We start from the raw sequence: 19,393 nt of genomic DNA, 5'->3' as shown, positions 1-19,393 counted from the left end.
ATGGCTTGAGCTGCAAAGAGATCATATTTCACCTGCAAAGTAACAGCATATACAGTATTATCCAAACAATCTCTCCCAGGTGTTACCCTCAAACTAAAGCTAAATCTCAGCAACTTTTTATGAGAGACTAGAGTGTGGAGTAACTTAGCATCTTATAGCAGCAATAAGCAACCTAAGAGCAACTAATCTCTTAGGATATTAGGTGATACACCTATTTTCCTAGATCAGTGAGATTCTAGAAAAAAGTTAAGTTACAGGTACCATGGCCCTGGTACTGTGTAAACTATTCCCACAATGTAGCACCCTCCTGGCCGATAACAATTGTTGCTATTCCAAGTCCTGGGCCTCTCCAACAGAACCTGACAAAGTTGTACTGAAGTTGTGCATTATATTCAGATGTGCACTAGGACAAACTACCAAAACACAAACCCATTTCCCCAGCAGTTAAAGACTGATGAACTTACCCAAGGCAACACCAAGCCCTCCCTTCCTAGTTCAGAGGAAAAAATAATAGAAAATTTGTGGCTATCCACCCTATTTTAAAATAAACCCTTAAGTGTTTAATACTGAAATGGGTGCCAGTTCCAAAACAAAAAGAATGGGAGAGGCATATGAAACTGTTTGTTTATTTCACATACTGAAATGTAAGAAGATACTATTGGCCATCATGTGCTTCAAAAAGGCATAGGTCTAATCAGTCTACTTGACCTATCCCCAAAAATATTCATAAGCATAGGATGTTTAACCAAATGAACTATGGAAGCACCAATATGATTCAACAGAGAGATGTGCAGGGACGACAGGGGAGGAGATCAAATGTTCTCAAACAAAATTTTCTGATTAAATCCAGAACTTGTACAGTAGAACCTCAGAGTTATGAGCACCTTGGGAGCAGAAGTTGCTCGTAACTCTAACATGTTTGTAACTCTGAACAAAACATTATGGTGGTTCTTTCAAAAGTTTACAACTGAACACCGACTTAATACAGCTTTGAAACTTTACTATGCAGAAGAAAAATTCTGCTTTCCCTTAATTTTTTTAGTAGTTTACATTTAACACAGTCCTATATTGTATTTGCTTTTTTCGTCTCTGCTGCTGCGTAATTGTGTACTTCCAATTTCAAATGAGGTGTGGGGTTCACTGGTCAGTTGGTAACTCTGGTGTTCGTAACTCCAAGGGTTCTAATGTAACTCCAAGGTCATTAGAAATCTGAACCACTTGTGTTAGTCTAGGGGTAACGTTTTCAAAAGCACTCAAGTGACTTAAAAAGAAAAGGAGGACTTGTGGCACCTTAGAGACTAACCAATTTATTTGAGCATGAGCTTTCGTGAGCTACAGCTCAAGATGAAGTGAGCTGTAGCTCGCGAAAGCTCATGCTCAAATAAATGGGTTAGTCTCTAAGGTGCCACAAGTCCTCCTTTTCTTTTTGCGAATACAGACTAACACGGCTGTTACTCTGAAACCTGTCAAGTGACTTAGGAGCTTTTTGAAATTTTTGCCCTAGATCCATCCCTATAAAGAAAGGCAGAGCATGTGGTGATATGACAATGGATGTCAGATACCTAATTAGCACCTAGTCCAAAGTGCAGATCTTTTTGGTAGAGCACAGAAGACAGTTGCTTATTTACATTCATTCTTGGCAAGTACAGACACCACAATTAAATAAGGGTCCTCTTCTCTTCCCAACCATAGATTTGTTTAGGGTCCATAATGAGAAGAACCTGTAAATCCTGTAGCAATGAGCTCTTAGACGCACAGACTTTAAGGTCAGAAGGGACCATTATGATCGTCTAGTCTGACCTCCTGCACAACGAAGTCCACAGAATCTCAACTATCCACTCCTGTAATAAACCCCTAGCCTATGTCTGAGCTACTGAAGCCCTCAAATCATGGTTTGAAGACTTCAAGGTGCAGAGAATCCTCCAGCAAGGTGAAAACCCGCCAGGGCCTCTGCCAATCTGCCCTGGAGGAAAATTCCTTCCCGACCCCAAATATGGCAATCAGCTAAACCCTGAGCATGTGGTCAAGACTCACCAGCCAGACATCCACGAAAGAATTCTCTGTAGTAACTCAGATCCCATCCCATCACAGGCCATTGGGCATATTTACCGCTAATGGTCAAAGATCAATTAATTGCCAAAATTAGGCTATCCCATCATACCCTCCCCTCCATAAACTTATCAAGCTTAGTCTTGAAGCCAGATGTGTCTTTTGCCCCTACTACTCCCCTTGGAAGACTGTTCCAGAACTTCACTCCTCCAAGGGTTACAAACCTTCATCTAATTACAAGTCTAAACTTCCTGATGGCCAGTTTATATCCATTTGTTCTTGTGTCCACATTGGTACTGAGCTTAAATAATTCCTCTCCCTCCCTGGTATTTACCCCTCTGATATATTTATAGAAAGCGCCCTTCTTGAAGAAGGGCTCTACCAAATCACCCACGACACCACAACAAGGGCTGAAGTTTTCCAAAGCAATTTGCTGCTTCTGTACATGGGCAGTTCCTAGTGGCACCAAGGGTTTGCAGACTGCACCCTGCAGTTGCTCGTGACCCAAGTTCCACCACACTTTTAGCCAGAAAGATAGGTTCTTCAGCATACAGGTTCAGATTCAGGAAGACTGCAGCCTCCACTGTGTGTGTAAAGAATTCTGCAGAGCCAAATTATATTCTAATCAGTCACCCACTGCAGCTCACATGCAAACATTTTTATACTAATATTCTGGAGCAAGCTTTTCCTTGTCCTCCATAAACTCTCTGAATAGCTTTTGCTCCACAGGGCTGTTAGAAAATAATTACTACTCTAAACCCATAGGCCACTTTTCCAGAGCAGGTCTGCCATATGAACAACATTTGGCAAACATTTGTTTCATCTGCATTGGTATGTTGCAAGCATGGAGCCACTGCTGTCACTTAGATCCTATTCTATCTGTACTAGCCAATGTAGTGTCCTTTTTAGGACTCACCGCAGCAGTCTATGCTCAAAACCCTGCATGTTACTCAATCTTGCTGCTGCCTTTTACAGAAGTTTGTCAGCTTCTAGGACCCCTGTAAATAATTCCCATGTTTAAGAAACAGAATCTAATCCTTAATCAGGTTTTACAAAATTCCTGATTATAGGTGTATATTTAGGCAAATGCCATACATTTATTGAAAAAACTGCATGGGACCCCTGTGGCGTATTTCCACTGGAAAGCACAGAATCATAGGAATGTAGGACTACAAGGGATCTCAAGAGGTCATCTAGTCCAGCCTCTCGCGCTAAGGCAGCACCAAATATACCTAGACCACCCCAACAGAGGTTTGCCTACCCTGTTCTTAAAAACCTCCAATGACAGCGATTCCACAACCTCCCTTGCAAGCGGATTCCAGAGCTCAACTACCCTTATAGTTAGAAAGTTTTTCCGAATATCTAACCTAAATCAGATTAGCACAATTACTTCTAGTCCTACCTTCAGTGGGCATGGAGAACAATTGATCCCTGTCCTCTAACAGCCCTTAACATATCTGAAGATTGATCAGGTCCCACCTCAGTCTCCTCTTCTCAAGACTAAATGTGCCCAGGTTTTTTTTTTTTGTTTTTTAAAAAATTTTCTCAAAGTTCAGATTTGCTAAAACCTTTTATCATTTTTGTTGCTTTCCTTTGGACTCTCTCCAATTTGTCCACATCTTTCCTAAAGTGTGATACCAAGAACTGGACATAGTATTCCAACTGAGGCACCATCAAGACGATGAGAGCTGGACAATTACCTCTCATGTCTTATAAGAAAAACTCTTATTAATACACTCCAGAATGACACTCACCTTTTTTGCTACTGTATCACATTGCTGACTCACTCAATTTCTGATCCACTATAACCCTGAGATCCTTTTCAGCAGTACTATGCCTAGCCAGTTATTTCCCATTTTGTAGTTGTGCATTTGATTTTTCTTCCTAAGTGAAGTGAAGTACTTTGCACTTGTCTTTACTGAATTTCATCTTGCTGAATTGCAACAATTCTCTAATTTGTCAAGATCGTTTTGAATTCCAATCCTGTCCGTCAAGTGCAAGCAACCCCTCTCAGCTTAGTGTCATCTACAAATTTTATAATCAAATTCTCCACTCCATTATCCAGGATCTTAATGAAAATATTGACTAGTACTAGACCCAGTACAGAGCCCTATGGGACCTAACTAGTTATTTCCCGTGTTTGACAACAAACCTTCGATAACTACTCGGAGTATGGTCTTTCACCAGTTGTGCACCCACCCTGTAGTAATTTCATCTAGACCACATTTCTCTGGTTTGCTTATGAGAATGCCATGTGGCACTGCGCCAAAAGCATTATCAAAATCAGGATCTCACATCTACATGTCTGCAGAAGAGTTACCTTTCCCAGAAGAACATCTGCAAGTGAGTCCCTTCATTCAGAATGCAGAATTTACGTACCCTCAGTAAACGAGGCACACAATTGCACAGGCTGCAGAGGAGTTGAAATGAAAACTTTAAAAAAAAATTCTGTTGCAATTCCTACTCTGGACGTTCTTTCTACAGCTTACTTGCAAACATACATGGCACTGGAGCAGCAGCAAACATAGGTCTTCATACAAACGAGCAGGATACACGAAGTACAATCTGAGGGACACTATTCTTTGTGACGGACATAATAGCCCTACAGACTGACCTCAGTCTAGTCGGATCATCTTCCATGGAAATTTGAATGTGGGGTATCTGAGAAAACAGAATTTGGTTTGATCTTCACTTTGTCTACTGAAACCCCAGAATGCCCTTTTTCTCAGTATCTAGCCCTGCCTACTAGATTTAAAACAGCTGAAAAGCCAAAATACATGGTCTTGAATCTGAACTAACAAAGTGAAAATTCAGTCAGAGCAGCCCAACTCCTAAAGAGGGCCAAAAGAAATCAGAACCACCTAATGACAATGTCAAGAAAAAACTCAGCATATAAACTGCTTAGTACCTAAACATCTGTAATTTCAGATTGTTACAGTACAAAAAAGAAAATACAAACTTGCCAGTTTTAGAAAGCTCTGGGGTGAAAGGCAAAATAAACCAGAATACACAAAAAAGACTGTTTTACCTCAAGGGTGTCAGGAGAAGGTAAACACCATGTTGCAATTAGATCTGGAATCCTAATTTTGTCCAAACATAGTAAACACAGAATTAAAACCTGTTTCATCACAAGAGGAAGAGAAGCAATCAGCAAAATTTATCATCCAGCACATAAAGGTAAAAGAATGATTTAAAAAAACCACCACCAAACTTTAAAATGATTACCCAGGTCCTCTCCCCAATCACACCCCCACCTCCCAAAAAAACCCTAAATCATAAAATTAAGCATCTACATGATGTACTTACCTATATGTGACAAGGGAACAGCTTTCCATTAGAGCAATGATACATGTGACTAACCCCTTCCCTGCTTAGAAAGGGTTTGCAACACAGACAAAAGGCTGTGTTCATCAACCCTAGAATGCCTCCTTCCAAAAGACAGGGGGGAGTATAGTCTATCAATGACAACCTACTGTGCTCATGAAGGAAAGGAAACCCTTGGGTATTTACTGCAGTCCTTCTGGCTGGACTGGTGTTTTCTGTTCCCTTTGACTAAAGTAAAGCTTTAATGCTCCCTTTTGTTCCTTAACTCAAAGCAAATATTTGTGCTCTCACACCCTTACCTAATATCTACATGAAAATTAAAGGTTTCAGAGTAGCAGCAGTGTTTTGCTTTTGTGAGCTACAGCTAGCTCACGAAAGCTTATGCTCAAATAAATGTGTTAGTCTCTAAGGTGCCACAAGTCCTCCTTTTCTTTTTATGAAAATTAAAGCATCTACCAGAAAGGGTTCCTCTCACCCACCCTGCATGTCTTTGCCATGAATTAAAAATAAATAAATAAATCTAGTTACTATTTCACCAGCAGCCACCAACAGAATTGCCTTCCCCACAAAAATATAGGAATTACAGGACCTTTTGTACTTCAGCCTGTGCAACAATGCACTTCTTTAAAAACACATCAGCCGCTTTTAATACATGCCCTTGCTGCAGAGAGCCATTAGTTTATTCTCATGTAAGGTTAGATCCAAGCCCTACCCTCCAAGACTTAGTTAAAAATCCAGTTATGTGGTGGATTTTGGTTATGATAAATTGAGATTAAGTGGAGCGCGCTGGTTTCAGCACAGTTAGTGCCCTAAAGTGCATTCTTGGAGCCTGCCAGCTGCCTGACTTCCCAAACTAAATGGCAGTATACTGCAAAGAATACAACAACGCATGTTCTTAGAAATACATGAGACACTCTAGAGTAGACCCTCCAAACTAATGGCATGGGGCTGAAAAGAAGTGTTTTCTTCTGAAAGCATAATGACTGCTCCAGACTAACAGGTTTTATGCTCAAATAAATTTGTTAGTCTCTAAGGTGCCACAAGTCCTCCTTTTCTTTTTGAGGTTTTGGAGATTAAGCAATGGAGAGAGAGGCACCTGACTTTGCAAAATAGCAGTTTATAGAAACTGCCTGCAAAGTGTAAAACACAGTGCAACAGATTTGTAAACTGGAAGAGTGTGGGAAAAGCCAGAAGCCAAATGCCAATTAGGGCTTTGTTTGTTTGTTTGGGTTTTTTGGTACCAGGTCTGTCCAGGCTCCAACTTAATGTTTGACAGAAACCATTGAGAAACAGAAAGAAAAGGAGTACTTGTGACACCTTAGAAACTAACAAATTTATTTGAGCATAAGCTTTCATGAGCTACAGCTAGCTCACGAAAGCTTATGCTCAAATAAATTTGTTGGTCTCTAAGGTGCCACAAGTCCTCCTTTTCTTTTTGCGGACACAGACTAACATGGCTGCTACTCTGAAACCTACTGAGAAACATCTGAGCTATCTGATATTAGAGCCAGTGGCTTTCTTATCATAAAGAGAGAGACAGTATCAAGATTTTAAAGAACCGTGAAGAAATGGAGTCATTGAAACTTGAGTTACTACACATACATCCTTGACAAAAAACAGAGTTTTAAGCATATCAACACAACACATTAGATTACTGCAATTAAAAACTATTTGAAACCCAGAAATTTAGAATTAAGGTTCCATACTAAATGAACCATAGTTCAGACCCTGAATCTTCACGCTCGGTTCACAGCAGTGTGACAGAACTTTTCCTTACCCTCACTACACTTCATGATGTTCAACACTCATTCTTCCCACTCACCCTCAATAACTTTTACATTACAAAAGACAGATTTAGGTCTAGTCTACACTAGACAGGCTTTGCCAGTATAGCTAATCAGCATGGCTATCGGCAGAGGCTCGTAGTGTAGACAGCATATGCTGATACAAGGAGTTTCTGCCACTATAGTAACACCACCTTCCCATACACATTAGTTATGCCAACAGAAGCACCCTGTCAACATAGCTGCTTTTACAACTGGGGGGTTTGCAGAAATAACCTGTGTCAGCTGGGGGTATGGTTTTTTCACACCCCTGGCCAATAGCTATACCTACAAATCTTTGTAGCATAAACCTGGCCTTATACAGAATACAAGAGAAGCTTCTGTCTGCATAGTTTACAGTACATGATGTCTATGTTAATTTCATCACGATTTCCAAGGCTACTTCTGCCATTGTCTGTTAGCAACAATTTAAGCAAGTTATAAGAAACTTCAACAAAACCAAATTGATAGATTCCCAAAACCACGTGAATTAAATGAGCTTCCAAACTATTGGACTTGTTTTCAGTTGTGGTCTCAGTGTTCTACAGCTTTCCTTCCAAACTTGACTCCATTGTCTTTCCTATTCCTGTTAGGCTAGCCCTCTCCAAAACTGCTCAACCATTATTCCTTTGGTTCAGCATGTTCTTCTGATCCCTACTTGCTTTTCGCCACTTCATTTAAATAAACAAATTATAATTATAGAACACTTGTTTCCCCATTTCCAAGCAACATGGCTTTACTTCTCCTCAAGTAAAAAACATCCCCAGTGCCAAAAGATTTGTTCCACTTTTATTTCCTAGATCTAATAGGTACTGTACAATGGTTCTCTTTTTTAATATAAAACCCACTGAAAAAAAAAAGCCTTTTGTTTCAAGATTTAAAATTTTATAACAATAGGAAGCTATGGGTCAAGATTAACAGCATAAATCCATATATGATTCAATGACTGGAATGATGACAATGTTTAATCTGGATTAGCTGGCAATTAAATCTGTCTGATTGTATTAGCCTAGCACAAAACTTTCTGTAGAATGCCCCCACAGAGGCGCTCCGTACATTCATAGGTCATAGGAAAAACGATTTGCCAACATTTTGTTCTAGATACACTATGAACTTCCTATTGTGATGAGGCTGGAAGAAAGGAGCACTGATCCTCTTGAAAGTTTGATCCTACCTCCACTGATCGTCCTCTTCAATGGAATAAACACACATTTGCTCTTAAACATCCAAGCAATACTGCCTGTTTGAGTGGTTGATACTACCAAAGGAAAATGTTGTTATTATTAAATTTAGAAAGTAATACTATCAGAGAAGGGATTGTATTCATTAACCTTAACTAAGGATTTTTTAAAAGGTTCTATATTTAAATTCTGTAACTATTTGCCCTCAAAACTGTTTTTAAATAAAGAATTACATAGTAATCTTAAAGTTAACAGAATTTGTGTTTGGGAATATTCAAGTGGTGTACCTCAGCCAGTATCACAGCTCTCGTTTTCAGTAATCCTAGTTAGTTTTCACTAACAGTCATGACCTACAGAGCAAAAACATCATTCTGTTGCCAGCCAAAACAGAAATTTCACCACCAGGACATTGCAGGGATCACGATATCACCCACCAAACGAGGAACAAAATACTACTTTCTGTAAAACCAACTTCTGAATGACATCTGAAGAGAAACATTTGTCTGATTTTAGAGGAAAAGTATCAGAAAATAAGCACTTAGCTGGGAAAAGGTTAAAACACATGGGGGGGGGGGGGGGGAAGAGAGTAGGAGGAAAGAACAGAAAACACCCAAGGACTAAATTGTAAGAGCAAAGCCAGCAGAAATGGACAAAAATCCTGCAGGGCTTTGGGAAAAAAAATTTAAAAAAAACAAAAACCACCATCAACTCTTCTATATGTTTAAAAATAGACCTTACGCCCTCTGAATGGGATAAGTTGAAAAGCCATTTGAAGAACTTTAATAGAATGCCAATTTCTAATGCTGATTGTTCCAGGAGGTCTAATGGAAAGGAGAGGGCTGTCATTTCTCTACAGCGACCAGAGCACGACTGGGCAAGGTATCGAGTATGATGAACAACACATCCTGCAACTGTCATAGGCCCTGTATTCATAACACTAGCTTCAGGACTGAAAATGAAGGAAATCCTGCTTGCACTAAGACCTCTGGTTCAGTTACTGTCATATTCACACTAAAAGGGGTGGGTTATTTTCAGAGAATACACACTCACACAAATCCATTTTCTACCTTTTTCCTCCTACTATAGGAATGACAAAGTAAAACAGTACATGGGTGACTCAAGAGTTCTCAGATTTTACACCTTTTAATATTTTAAACAGAAGTAATTATTTCCAAGTACATGTCTGAACACTTAACATTTTGCAAAACAATATATAATAGGACAGGTCAGGATAAGGCAGACACACTTGTGTCTGTTCGAGTGGATGGGGGAAGGGCAAGTTATGAGACAGCCTTAACTAAGTTTCCTGGTTTGTGTCTCAACACTAACAGTTTGCCTGAATTTCCTCTTTTTTTGTAAACAGTAGTTTTAAAAATCTGTTCATAGAAAGTATTTAGAACAAGTTTAGACCAAAGATGATAATGAGTTATTGGAGCTATTTCGGTCACAAACACTTATTTAAGATCAGTAGCATACATGTAGCCCAATTCAGGAAAAAAATAATCTGGTTTCCATGTTAAAAAACAAAAACACACATGCTTTAAATATTGCTTCCACTCTGCACAAGCAAGACATTTGCATTGAAGAAAGCCAAGAGACAATTCTAAGATTTCTATTTACTAAAATAAATCAGTGTAGTGAATATTGAACTTTTTCAAAATTAAGCAGATTTTCTCTTGATTTTCCTGACCATTTGTAGTCTCTTCTCTTGACTTAAAATAACTTTGATTCTAATCTTTTTGGAGGATAAAGAAATAGAAGATTTACAAAATACAGAAAGAAAAGAAGTACTTGTGGCATCTTAGAGACTAACCAATTTATTTGCACATAAGCTTTCGTGAGCCATAGCTCACTTCATCAGATCCGATGAAGTGAGCTGTGGCTCACGAAAGCTCATGCGCAAATAAATTGGTTAGTCTCTAAGGTGCCACTAGTACTCCTTTTCTCTTTGCGAATACAGACTAACACGGCTGTTAGTCTGAAACCCTACAAAATACAGGTAATACTAAAAATAAGGCTAAACAAAGACACCCCTTTCCCATGATAATCTTTCCCATAATATAAGAAGTTTAAATACTAGAAACCTCAAAAACTCATGCATGAAATAAAGGTGCATAACTGGTGTATTTAAAGAAAATGCAACATATACATCCAAGTTTATCAGTCTATTCTTGTATATTTTGTCAAGCTACTTGATGGGATATACAAACCCCACACTGGTCAGGAACAGGTTAATAAGCTGCATGGAGCCCCCACCAGCCCCCTACATCTGTGCTGGGCCTCAGGCATGGAAGAAGGTGTTAAAAGGAGGGAGCACAGCTCAGTTTGGCCCTGACTGGGAAGGAAAGCAGACTGGCAGTCCCCACGTTCAGAAAGAAGCCTGGGTGGGGCCCCGGAGGTGACTGAAGACTACAGTCTGCCAGAGCCTTCCTGCGGAAGGGTAGGTCAGACAGTTTGATTTGTTACCAGGAGCTGGCTGGTAGTCATTAAGCCAAGCCACTGCAGCTGAGGACCACCTGAGAGGAAGGGGGCTGAAAGTTGAAGCCACCAGGCCCAAAGATTCTTTTTGTTTGTTGGTCTTAGACTTCAGAGGTACTGAAGTCCCCATATCAAAGCCACATCCATGAACAAAGTGTCCTGAAGACTTCATTGGGTAAACAGAGGCACAGCTGCTGCAGTACCACAGCACCTCTCCCACAGCTACCTATTTAGCTGACCTGGATGGAGCAAATAGAAAGGTGAAATGCTTACGTGATAGCAATAAAACCTAAAGCACTCACTTCAATATTGTAGGCTAGCCCAGAGTAATTTGGTACAAGTTCTACCATTAGATATGCATATGCAATGCACATGCAACTCCCACTGGAGTCAAAAGTTTCATGCATGAATCCAAGGGCAGAACTTGGCCCTTTGAATCTTATCTATGCTGCAAAAGTTTGGGTAATTTTTTTAACAAGCGGAGGATACCAGCATGAAGACGTGGGTAAAAATTATGCCCTCTTCAGCTTTGCTGGTAGTCCTCTAACAGGCTTAGGTTATTAACCAGGTGAGACCACAGAGCAGTGTGGGAAGGAACATTACTTACATTTTTCTTAATCTTCATTTCCCTCCCCCCTTTAATATCTTCTCTTAGTTTGATGTGCAAAATGTCAGACCCACAAAGGAGGAGGAGAACATCACATCACCTTGGCAACATAGTATTTACCACCTGTTAGGTCTCTCAACCTATCAGGAGGGTTACAAAACAGTCATACTAGCAATTTTCAAATTCAACACTTTCTGACAACCAACTGGTCAGGGTACCACCCAATTTTAAAAAAAGCATGTCAAAACACATTAGACAAGGCAAATGATAATTTAACACTTTACACTTCAAAGTACCTGTTCAAACAGTAGCCAGTCAAGCCTCAACCCTTTTATCTGTTTTAGAGATGGGGAAACCGAGACCTTGTGCAGACAAAGGATTTCAAGCATTCATAGCTAGCCACCACTCTAGTTAGATTGGTGCAAACCTTTAGCATTGACACGCAAAAAAACATGGACTGGAGCAAGCTGCTGTTTATAGCTTCTTATCCTAGAACCCCGCTTGAAACTCTGCAAGGGGTTCACTTCTCATATCACTATCTTCTTAGCAGGGGTCTGATAAAATTAAGTCCCCCTACGGCTCTGAAAGAGGAGTTCTCGTCCTACCCCTCAGCTGCCCTAACCCCAGAATACCTCATCTGTTGTGGACTGTTTCTCTACAATTCTTGCAACCACCATTTTTGGGCCATTCTCCCCCAGAGCCTGCCTTTTTCCAAGCAGCAAGACAGTGAAACTGTCATGATTGTTTTTCAGCTTTACTGCTACCCCCAGGGTTCTGATAGCAGCAGTGAAATTGATCAGTTGTCAATTCTACACAGCACCAGGGTCTGCAAATTCAGTAAGACAGCACTACACAGGCCCACATTTCTTCACAACTGAAAGGACAAGAAGGTATTTTTTTTTTAAATGGCAGCTTAAATTCTGCTTCTCTCCACCCCCTCCTGAACACATTAGGGAAAACTTCCCACTAGTTACTGGTAAGTGGACAAGTGACTATTTCAAGCCTTGCACAAAGCATAAACTATTCTAATGACAACCAGTTAAGCCGAGGCATTTTGCCAGCACCAAGGCTCAAAGGACCAGCCACTGTGCTAATAAGATGTCTTTCAGTATGAGGAATCATGATTCCCCCTATTACTAAAAGTGACAAATTCAGTTATGTGATTTTCATTTTACAAAGTAGTGGGCTACTTTAACCAGCGGGGGGAAAATGGCATTTAATACTTTCTGAAGGCCAGAGAGTCTGCTCAAGTTTGAGGAGAACAGTGTCTAGTAGCTAGAGCATGAGTTTGGGAGTCAGGAGCTAGAACTCCCCAAATTCTCAGTCCTGACACTATTTTCCCATATCTTTAGATCTTATCCAGCCCCCCATTACAGCAGTATCTAAGCACCTCATAATCTTTACTGTATTTATCCTCAGTACCCCTGTGAGATAGTAACATTGCCCTATTTCCATTTTACAGATGAGCAACTATGACCCAGAGAGATTAAATTATTTGCCCAAGGTCACAGAGGAAGTCTGTGTAGGGTAAGGAACTGACCCTGGGTCTCCCAAGTCCCAAGCTAGCGCCTAACAACTCATCCTTTCTGCTTGTCCTAGACTAGAACAAGTCAGTGTGTGCCTCAGTTTCCTCACCTGTAAAACTCCCTCTATGTTGTGAGCATCTAGTTAATGCTTTTAAAATATTTTGAAGTTATATGGAGTATAAACACTACATCAAGGGGGAAAATAAGGAACATTACAAATGGAACACGAGATACATTTAAAAACTGCTTCCTATGGAAGTTGTAACATGTTACAACACTTGGAAAACCACAAACAAAGAAAGTGTTATTCCTGTTTGGTTTAGAGCTACAAAATGCATGAGAGAAACTTAAACACAAAAAGCTATACTTTAGTATTTAACTAGTGTTATTTTGTGTAATATATTTTATATTGGCCATAAATACGGTTGAAGTAATCTAGGTAACACCATGAAGTTAAACTGCAGCAGATAGCACACCTTCATAAAGCAAACAGATTTAGGCCCCAGTACCTAAAAAAAAATACCCACTTGGAACTACGCACAGTGCATAAAGTTAAGATATATGCTTTAAATCTGCAGAATGAGTGTTAGTTCACTGCCATACTGTTGTAAGGCTAAGAATGTCCTGAAAGCTAATATGCTTCAAAAGAAAAACACAAGAACAGTTACTTGAAGTTCTCTTATAGAGTTGGATGGACTCAGATTAAATATCAAATTACTGCTTCCTGTGGCCTATGAGGAAGTCAGCTCCTCTACTGGTAAAGTCACCAGAGTTGTATTTGTCAGAGTACATTTTTTAAATACCTACACCTATAAACAAATAGTTCTAGGTTGTCAATTTCACCAAGAACCATCCATCAAGTGCAATTCCACCCTATTTTTTTAAAAAGCTGTACTGACAGGGAATTTGAATAATTCAAAACAATCACTAATATAAAAAGATACAAAGAACAGAATAAATCTAACACTAGACTATAACCTAGTTATTTCCCTCTTTGTTTCCATTTTAAAATCACATCTGCTAGCAATGGCCTAGTACAAAAAACATGAGTGTTTAGACCCTCCAACACAGCCTAATGAAACAACTTTGAGAGGAAATCCACTGCCTCCAGAATGAGCCATAACACCCCCCTCCCACAAACTCTTCCCTTCCTAATCCCCCCTGCTCCCCCAGAACACCTGCTAGTATTTGGCTTCCATACCAAATTCTATACCACCTCAGCCTGAAATTCAACAAGGAGATGGAGAAAGAGAATTTCCCTCCCTTGTTGCCTGCAACACCGACATTACCTGTCTAGCCCCCACCTCATAAAAATGAAAAACCTTGATCAGCACAATTACTCCTCCCTAAACTAGCCTGTGATTTACAATCCATCACACACCCCTCCAAAATACTCTCCAAAAAGAACAGGAAAGCTACCAGTACCACCTTCAACCAGCCATCAACTACTTGCCTGTGATATACCCCACCCACATCTTTAACAGCTCCCCAATACGCCACATTTGCTACCTCCCAACACACTATAACCATATACATATATATTCGCATGTTACCAGTCCCACATACAACTCATATTACCCCCATGCTCTCCAGCTGTCCCCGATACCCATGTTATATCCTCAAGTACCTTCTCCCCAGTTATCTAAAAATGGTCCTATCCAACTCCCCACATTCCTCCATTAATTACCCTGACATTCCTCTTTATTCCCCCACTCCACAGACCTATTGTCTTATTACCCCAGAACCCTCACATGCCCCTTTATTACCCCAAACTCACCCATCCACATGCCAACACCCCCTTATTCCCCCCAGGATTCCAACATGCCCCTCATTACCCTCCGCTCCCCAACCCTCTGCTCCCCTTTATTCCCCCAGTATCCTCACATGCCCCCTACTCCTCCATTCTCCCCTGATGCATATACCCTTATTACCCAGTACCCCCCTATTCCTCCACTCATTAAACCAGGACTTCCACATGTCCCCTTATCCCCCTACATGGTCACTCCCTTATTACCCCAGTACCCCTTGTTACCCTCTTATCCCCACAATGTCCACACATGCCCCGTTACCCCTTAACCCCCAACTGCCATCCCATCCCCGTACCCTCCTCCCCCCCACCTCCCTCCTCCCCTCCCCATCCCCCTCCCCCCAACCTCCCCATCCCCGTACCCTCCTCCCCCCCACCTCCCTCCTCCCCTCCCCATCCCCCACCACCCCACTCCCCCCAACCTCCCCATCCCCGTACCCTCCTCCCCCCACCTCCCTCCTCCCCTCCCCAACCCCCACCACCCCACTCCCCCCAACCCCCCCATCCCCGTACCCTCCTCCCCCCCACCTCCCTCCTCCCCTCCCCAACCCCCACCACCCCACTCCCCCCAACCTCCCCACCTCCCTCCTCCCCTCCCCCACCACCCCACTCCCCCCAACCCCCCCATCCCCTCCTCCCCCACCCCGTACCCTCCTCCCCCCCACCTCCCTCCTCCCCTCCCCCACCACCCCACTCCCCCCAACCCCGTACCCTCCTCCCCCCCACCTCCCTCCTCCCCTCCCCAACCCCCACCACCCCACTCCCCCCAACCCCGTACCCTCCTCCCCCCACCTCCCTCCTCCCCTCCCCAACCCCCACCACCCCACTCCCCCCAACCCCGTACCCTCCTCCCCCAACCTCCCCACCCCCGTACCCCTCCCCTTACGCCCGCCCCTCTTCCGGCCCGGCCGGGCCCCGAGGGGGTCCCTGGGGCGGGGGCTCCGCCAGGCCGCGGCCTGCGCCGGGGTTTCCCGTCGCTCCCTCCCCGGGCTGGGCGAGAACCCCACCCGCCCCGGGGCCCGGCCCCTCCTCACCCTGCGCGGGGCACCGAGGGGGCGGAGGAGGGGAGCCCGCGGCCGCCTCAGACACCAACCTCCGCCGCGCAACCCAACCTGCTGCCGAGCCCCAGCCGGGGACGGGGTGGGGGCCCCGCGGCGTGACTGACAGCACGGGAGGACCAATCAGCGCCCAGCACCCCAACGGGGAAGGCGGGGCCCGGCACAGCCGCCGGGTTAGGCTGCAACCTTCTTAGCGGGGCCTCCAAGTAACGGGGAGCAAGAGAGGAGGGGCCGGGCGGCGGGCCAGGGAGTGACAAAGGAACTAGCCAATCAGAGCACAAGGAGCCAAAAGAAGGCGGGGCATTCAAATGAAGTTCATGAATATTGATCCGCAAGGTGGTGGGGGGAGGGCATGTGATCATTTCACTGGTGTTTTTGCGGGCGGGTTATTTACATTTATTTAAATGAGCCCCTATGTGAGCCCTGATTAGTTATTCACTGTTAAGGGTTCACGCAATTAACATCTGTTGGTTAGCCTGGCTTGAGCTCTTAGTAATCACCGGGATCCGTTCTGGATCGTTCTCTCCCCTGGCCCCCGGGGGGGCTCCGCGCCCCTGCCCAGCAGGGCCAAGGCCTCTCCGGCAGGGCCCCCCGGAACCGCACAACGCGGCGTCTACACGGGGGCTTTTGCCGGGATGGAAAGGTCCCTCGCCCACGACCTGACGCCGTGACTGCCGGCGCAGGCCTGGCCCAAACCATGCCGCCTCTGACCCCGGGCAAGGCCACCGGCGTTCAGCTGTAGTCGCCTAGAAATAGGTCAGTTGGGCCATTAGAAAAACATCCAGCCATGAAGCCAAAATCTACATTCACCTTTATTTTGTTGTCCATCTTTCATGCGATCTGTCTCCCCAGCTCCTTTCCAGAGCGAAATCATGCAGGCAGAGCGCTAATGAGTGACAGCAGAGGGGAAAGAGGTAGCAAGAGCTTGCGAAAGAGAGGAAACACATGCCGCCTGAGCTTCAGGGTCAGAGGGAGAGTAAAAGAGGTGGAGGTCCCTAAAATCTATCCCAGATGTCAGAAGCTACAGGGGAGGAGGCCCTTGCACCTGCAGTGACCGGACTGTGCGAAAGGAATGCAGGTGTGTCAGGCCATGAACCGATCTTCTCCTTACGGTGCCTGTTTAGGAGAAAACCATCTAGTGCTTGACAAGAGTACAGATTAGAAAGTTTAGGTTAGTGTAGTGCAGCCCCTTGCTCTCTAGTGTGCTCATTGTTCCCTCTAGTGGTCCCTTTGCTGAAAACATAGCTCATTTAGAAAGTCTGTGTTGAACATTTCACTGTGTCCCGGCTGGGCACAAAGGGTTTGTAGTCTGGGGTGCTGGCTCTATGCACAGAGGTGAATTTCAGCCCCAATAAATAACTGATTTTGAAGTTTACTCATTTATTTTTTGGACACCCCACCCAACGCTGTGGATGGCAGACTCCTGCCCTGTGACATATCCCAGCACAAGAAAACCCGCACAGACACCCCCCCACACGCCCCTCACTGATTCCTGGAGTGAACAATAAAGCAGTGCCACTAAAATCCTTGGCCCTAGCATTGCTGTGCTTTTCAGTTGAGGTTCTCCAAGCGCTCCATGAAGGTAGATAAATATAACCCCGCTCCACAGACTGGGGAAACCAAGACAGGGAGCTGAGGTGACACAGCCAACCTCACACCCAAAGTCAGCAGCAGAGTGGGGAACAATGACTTTCCTAACTCCCAGTCCCCTGCTCTAACCACTAGACTCAGCTGCCTCCAAAGGAGGGGCCCAGAAGGTGGCATTTCAGAGACACCTGGCAAGTGCTCATGGTTCATGCAACTAGAAGACAGGCGCTCATGCTGCTATAAAGCATCTCTGGAGACCAGAAAACCAAACCCATTTGCATCCCAGCCTTCTGGCTGCAACTTTGTTTGTAACCGACTTAGTTCCTCTCCAACAGCAAGATGCCTGGGCTCTGCCTTGCAGCTTCTGTACCTTTCTGTGAATCCACTCATCTCATCAGCTTTGTTTCCCCAGTGTCTGAGAGGCTCTCTCAGAGACAGCCAGCAGGATAGAGCAAGAGCTCAGGGTTCAGTGGAGGATTTTTGATATTTCACTTCTTTGTGCTTTTAAATATCAGCAATGGCTGGTGTGAAATTTACCAGCATTTCACCCACACATAGCCCCACCGTGGTTGGTGAGGAAAGGGACCGTCCCACACATGTGCCAATAAAACCTTTATTCCTCCTCCACCCTTCCCTAGTCTAGCTCTCTAGCTAGGCGAGGGGGGATGTTATCGACAGCAGTCAGAGAGCTGGTGGAAGATGCCCTTTTTACAGCCCCAGAGAGGCTGAAGCCCTCTGATTATCCACTGAACAAGCATAGCAGGGCAAAGCTTGCCCCCCACACACACAGCCCCACAGACAAAGACACACCACCAAGGTGCCTTATCCTAACCCAGGAAGGACACTCCTTACGAAGGTCAGGGGAAACAGAGGTAAGTTTAGAGCAGCCCCTGAGGCTGCTCTAACTTACACCCAGGCTCAGGTAGGCTCCTGCACAGCCCCAGTGTATAAGGAGCACAAATGTGGCTTAAAGGCTCCCTGCACCTACCCAAGGAATTTAGAATCAGGCCCTTGGTTCTTATTTAGACCTCTGCTTACTTTCTCCTTTGGGCCTGGCCCTTTGGTCATGGACACAGGTGTCACCTCATTGGCCCCAGTGAAACAGATCTTGTTTTGGGTGAGAGAGGGAGGATCTGGCCCTGTGAATCAGACTGGGGGCTGGGAGGATCACTCAGCTGCCTGTCTCCTCTGCCTGCTCAGGAGCAGGAAGTCATGCTCCCTGGGGCTCCCAGGCTGGAGAATGAATCAAGGCTTTATATAACATTCCCCCATCCCCCAGCCAGTTGCCAACATCATGACTGAGTGAGGGCGACTGAGGCACTGCAGATCCAGAGTCACTAGGTGGGTGGCATCCTTCCTTTGTCTCCCTGACTCACGGGTCACATTTGGACCTCGGACTGTGGAAGGTTGAGTGCTAAGGAGCATAGTGATTCCCGCCCTGGAACCCTGACGTGGATCAAGCAATGGTCTCATGAGAGGCTGTCTGCCCTTAGAGAGCATGTCCTGGGAGGTGGGAAGCCAGCTACACACACAGAGAGAGAAATCTGAACGGGTTAGGGCTTATCCCAGCCCAGAGCAGTCTGGCAATTGCAGCAGAAGGCACTGGGAGGTAGGACCCCTGGTTTCTATGCCCAGCTCTGGAAAGGAAGGGTGGTATAATGGTTGCAGCAGGCACTGGGATCTGGGCCTCCTGGGGTCTCTTCCCATCTCTGTCACTGTCTTGCTGGGTGACCTAGAGCCCCTCACTTAACTTTCCTGTGACTCAGTTTCCCCTTCTGAGAAGCAGGCCTGATACAGTGAGTTACCCAGCTCATCCACAGGGGCATGGTGAGACTTCCAGTAAATGCTCACGTAGCCCTTTGAGATCCCCGCAGACAGCATCGCTCTTCTTCTCCTCAGGCTGTGGAGGAGGAGCGGCTCCTGGGACAGGCTGTCGGTTTACCCATCAGTCAG

General features: G+C 44.3%; 1 protein-coding gene across 10 annotated transcripts in view; it reads right to left on the bottom strand.

Moving 5' to 3' along the window:
* GNG7 (G protein subunit gamma 7) overlaps positions 1-16,045 on the bottom strand; it is a 128,326-nt gene extending 112,281 nt beyond the window's left edge. For 3 of the 10 annotated variants that reach the window (XM_073324379.1, XM_073324375.1, XM_073324383.1), the window contains exon 1: positions 15,830-16,044. The gene's annotated coding sequence lies outside the window, so the exon portion shown is untranslated. Of the gene's footprint in view, positions 1-15,829 lie in introns of all 10 variants that reach the window. The other 7 variants (XM_073324372.1, XM_073324374.1, XM_073324378.1 and 4 more) reach the window with 4 other exon arrangements.
* Between the last annotated feature and the right edge of the window lie 3,348 nt (positions 16,046-19,393).

Source organism: Lepidochelys kempii, chromosome 25 (assembly GCF_965140265.1).
Source record: "Lepidochelys kempii isolate rLepKem1 chromosome 25, rLepKem1.hap2, whole genome shotgun sequence".
Classification (NCBI taxonomy): domain Eukaryota; kingdom Metazoa; phylum Chordata; order Testudines; family Cheloniidae; genus Lepidochelys; species Lepidochelys kempii.
The sequence above is the reverse complement of the archived record's forward strand: the minus strand, read 5'-3'. Positions and strand labels throughout refer to the sequence as shown.